Source organism: Triticum dicoccoides, chromosome 3A (assembly GCF_002162155.2).
Source record: "Triticum dicoccoides isolate Atlit2015 ecotype Zavitan chromosome 3A, WEW_v2.0, whole genome shotgun sequence".
Lineage (NCBI taxonomy): Eukaryota > Viridiplantae > Streptophyta > Magnoliopsida > Poales > Poaceae > Triticum > Triticum dicoccoides.
The window spans coordinates 42,414,006-42,418,577 of NC_041384.1; the positions used below are offsets into that span (position 1 = coordinate 42,414,006).

General features: G+C 45.3%; 1 pseudogene; it reads left to right on the plus strand.

The window, feature by feature from the left end:
* The first annotated feature begins 2,295 nt into the window (after positions 1 to 2,295).
* LOC119271138 lies at positions 2,296 to 3,633 on the plus strand (annotated as a pseudogene).
* The last annotated feature ends 939 nt before the right edge of the window (positions 3,634 to 4,572 follow it).

Here is a 4,572-nt window from a genome sequence, read left to right on the forward strand (position 1 = left end):
TCTCAGCTTTGCAGTTGGGATGCCCTATGTTTTGTTTAGTTACGACTAAGCTTATAGCCACTTGCCTCATGAACTAAGATCATAGGAGCAACAGCACTGGGTTGTGTGGCTATTCTATGTTTTGTTCCATTAGGACTATGCTTAATCACTTGCACTCATGGATTTCTCAGCTTCGCAGTTGGGATGCCCTATGTTTTGTTTAGTTACGACTAAGCTTATAGCCACTTGCACTCATGAACTAAGATCATAGGAGCAACAACACTGGATTTTGTGGCTATTCTATGTTTTGTTCCATTAGGACTATGCTTAATCACTTGCACTCATGGACTAGGATATATCATGGCAGTAACACCACTGGCCGGATCACGTGGAATCTTCTATGTGTCTTTTAGTTAGGACTAAACTTAACCACTTGCACTTATGGACTAAAATCGTGACAGCAACATCACCGGATCGTGTGGCGTGTCCTATATTTTGTTTAGTTAGGACTAAGCTTAACACTTGCACTCATGGACTAGGAACGTGGCACAAACAACACCGGGATCGTGTGGCATACTCTGTGCTTTGTTTAGTTATAATGATAAATTTAACCATGTGCACTCATGTTCTAAGATCATGACAGCAACAACACCGGATGGTGTGTCATGTTCTATGTTTCGTAAAAACAAATCTCATTGATATTACATTACAACTGATTCTCACAACAACACACATGGTATTATCCAGTTGACTAAAATCGTGGCAGCAACAACTCTGGATCGTGCGGCATGCTCTATGTTTTGTTTAGTTAGGATTAAACTTAACCACTTTCACTCATGACTAAGATCCTGGCATGAACACCACCTGATCGTGGCAATAACTAAGAAACTGCTGACCGACATGGTGAAATATCCACATGAGCTCGGCTTTAATCTCAACCACTGATTTGCCTTGGGAGTTGTATATATTTTGTAAGGAGGGTGTACATAAGCACACCTTTTTTAATGCAGTATTAGATGCAGACACTCATACACACGCATACATTCACCTCTATGAATGCACACACACCTTACTCCGATGAGCATTTTTAAGAGAGTGAGCCGGCACAACATTTTGAGATCGACGAAGTCATCATAGGTGCCTACGTAGTCAATGGGAACATCTCCTTCCACTGAACACATGCGCTTGCATAGTTAACGGGAACATCTTCTCCCACTAAACAAATATCACCGGAAAGACTGAAATAAATCCAGAAAAATACGAGCACCTATCCCAAGTCTAGGACTTGAACCTTATTGGGCTGATTCCACTACAAAGATCCTAACCATCTGAGCTAGGCTTAGTTCGTCACACCTCTTCGACATACACATGCATGATGGAATATATATTTCCATTTAAAAATAAATAAAAACCTACAAAAGAGCTAACCTAGTGTGATCAAATATACTCCTGTGAGTATATGGGGATTAATTGGTACTCCTCTACTCGGCCGCTCGCATGCCCATAACTACACAGATAAACACGCTAATTAGCTCGAGTAAACATTTATTTTCTTTGAAACTGAAAAAAACTGTTACTACAATTTGAGAGCTGTAACAAAATAACACAAGAAATATTTTCTTTGTAGAATACTTTCTGATAAAATTGAAATATGCCAATGCTGGATCGTGGCCTTCTACTCGGATTTGACATGTTTTGTTATGCAGTTAGCTCTCCTCTCTTTCTAATCTGATCCAAGAGCTACTTCCATCCATGGAACACAACTGAGTCAATTAAATTGTTTGCACGATTGAAGCCTAACTTCTCGCGCATGTCGACGCTTTGTTTAATCCGGCCATCATGCTGGCTAATACGTAGTATTTTATACGCGGATATTTTGGCCTCTATGATTTCAGATATGTAAGCATGTGCACAAGCATTACATAGCTGGTGCAGTGCCCCGTTGGCTACCGGATGATTCCGCTTTGGACAAGATTTTACTCTAAATAAATAAATATGGGTGGACTAGACGTGGGAGACATGCCTTGTCCACACCACCTGAATCACCACTTTCTTCCCTCGTCTCAGTGTGCTTCATCTCAGTTACTATTTTCTTCTTCCTCATTGAGCAGCTGCCGCCTCTGCAAGAGGCCGCTACCTCACACGAACCTCCGTTGTAGAGTCTGAGCCGAGCTGGACCAGCGGGGCAGCACGTTGGCCATGCCCTCAGGCATGTTACTTCTTTCATATAGCAGCTGATTTAGTTGGGCTATAAAAGCACCACAGCCTAGCTGAGCATGAGCGGCATCCAATCACCATCAACACACTAGCGTTACCACCAAATGACTGGTCACACGATCACGTTCTCCATGTGTAGGTGCTCTTCAGTAGCGCTATGTGTGCTCCTTGCCACCAGCTGCCTCATGCTAGCCGGCTGCTCCTCTGAGTCGTTGCCGACGAGCGATGATCTTCCCCGTGACCGTGAGCGCTCCGACATCGGCACCGACGACCACCATGGTCTGATGATGGGCCGTTTCCATGTGTGGATGACGGCGCAAAACAGATCCTACTCCACCTCCGATGAGAAGGCTCGCCGGTTTGAGGTATACAAGAGCAACATGAGGTACATAGAGGCTGTGAATGCCGAGGCCACCACCTCCGGGCTCACGTACGAGCTTGGGGAGGGTCCCTTCACTGACCTTACAGATGAAGAGTTCATGGCGCTTTATACCAGGCAGATTCTGGAAGATGACGAGCAGATTATCACCACCCGTGTTGGCCCTGTCAATGGCGCGGGCACATATGAGGGTGTCGCGTGTATGCCAACTTCTCAGCCAGGGCGCCGAGTAGCGTGGACTGGAGGAAGAGAGGCACCATCACCCCGGTTAACGACCAAGGGAAATGCGGTACGTGCAACATCTGTTGTTCTTTTTCTCTACTAGCTATATATAATTATGACAATTGAGAACGACAACTTGCCAACAAAGTAACAACAACGGCTACAAAATACATTTTTACATACGCAGCTAGCTCAATGATTAAGTTAAGCATTGCTATGCAACTGCAGGATCTTGCTGGGCATTCGCCGCCGTGGGTGCAATCGAAGGACTACACAAGTTCAGGAGAGGGACCCTGGTGTCTCTGTCGGAGCAACAGCTAGTAGACTGCGACTCCTTCGACGGCGGTTGCAATGGCGGCCGGGCTAGCAGAGCTTTCTAGTGGATCCAACAGAATGGAGGGATCACCACCACATCCTCCTACGGATACAAGGCAGCCACTGGTCGGTGCAGAACGAACCGTAAGCCGGCCGCAAAGATCACTGGCTCCGGGAGAGTCGAGGGCAACAACGAGGTGTCGCTGAGGAACGCCGTGGCTAACCGACCTATAGCCGTTTTGATCGCGTCAAGTGGCAGCCACTTCCACCACTACAAGGGAGGCATCTTCAACGGGCCATGTAGCACCACGAAGCTGACCCATGCCGTCACCGTAGTAGGCTACGGGCGACAGGCACAAGATGGTGCCAAGTATTGGATCGTGAAGAACTCGTGGGGGGCGACATGGGGTGACAAAGGTTACATGCTAATGAAGATGGGCACAAAGAATCCATCAGGGCAGTGTGGCATTGCGACACGCCCAGTCTTTCCCCTTATGAAAGTAAAAGAATCGACTGATTAATATGCAGAGTGTTTGTAATAGTGGCCTGCAAGTGTAAAGTGCGTATGTACGTTGCATATATGTGCCACTATATGTCTAGGTGTGTAATCCGTTTTAAAAAAGAAGGATCTGTACGAACTTTGTAAGTTGTGTTTATTGGTTTCAATGTAAGGTGTTAACTTATTGGTAGCACTATCATGCACAACACGTCATGTGCTTAGCGCATCTAGCTACTTTCATCCTCTATATATAAAATGGAATGTATTGTGGGTCAAAAAAGTGATAAACCTTTTGTCTACACAGGAACAAAATGTCTATAAATCATGAGCGGATCGAAACAATGAGTTAGAAAACTATGATCATATCCCTACAAAAATCCACAAGAATAAAAATGCAATATTTTTAGGCCGAATAGCTCGGCAATCACTGTATGTCGCTCCGCTTACCATGTGCAGAGCCATCACCCCAAACATCAATGACATGATCCGGCCCAATTATTGGAGGGGAATAAAATGTACATATCAACTTTGGTGGTTTCTTCAGCCCCACCGGGTGCCTCTTCTGCAAAGCAATTCTCATGCAAATGGGATCAATTACCGAGTTATGTTCTTTACGCGTTAATGTAACCAATCAGCTGTGGAAAATCTAAGTTCCTTAATTATTAAAGGTTTTTCTTTGGTGCTTAGCACCCTATAACTGATCTCCTAAAACACGACAACTACGAGTTGCTGCGACATTTGCGGGGCTGAGGACTAATGGTGGCATTCACTATTGAATGTGCCATGGCCCGCTGCGTGTGGGACATGGGGAAGAAGAAGTTGTCGAATATGTCTCCGTCATTATAGAGCCTAATGCTAAACAATGATCTTGAACCTCATAGATTCATTATCGCATGGGCAGCATGGACGGCACGCCACAAAGACATCCACGAAGGCAGTGGCGGAGCTATGTTATGGCCTG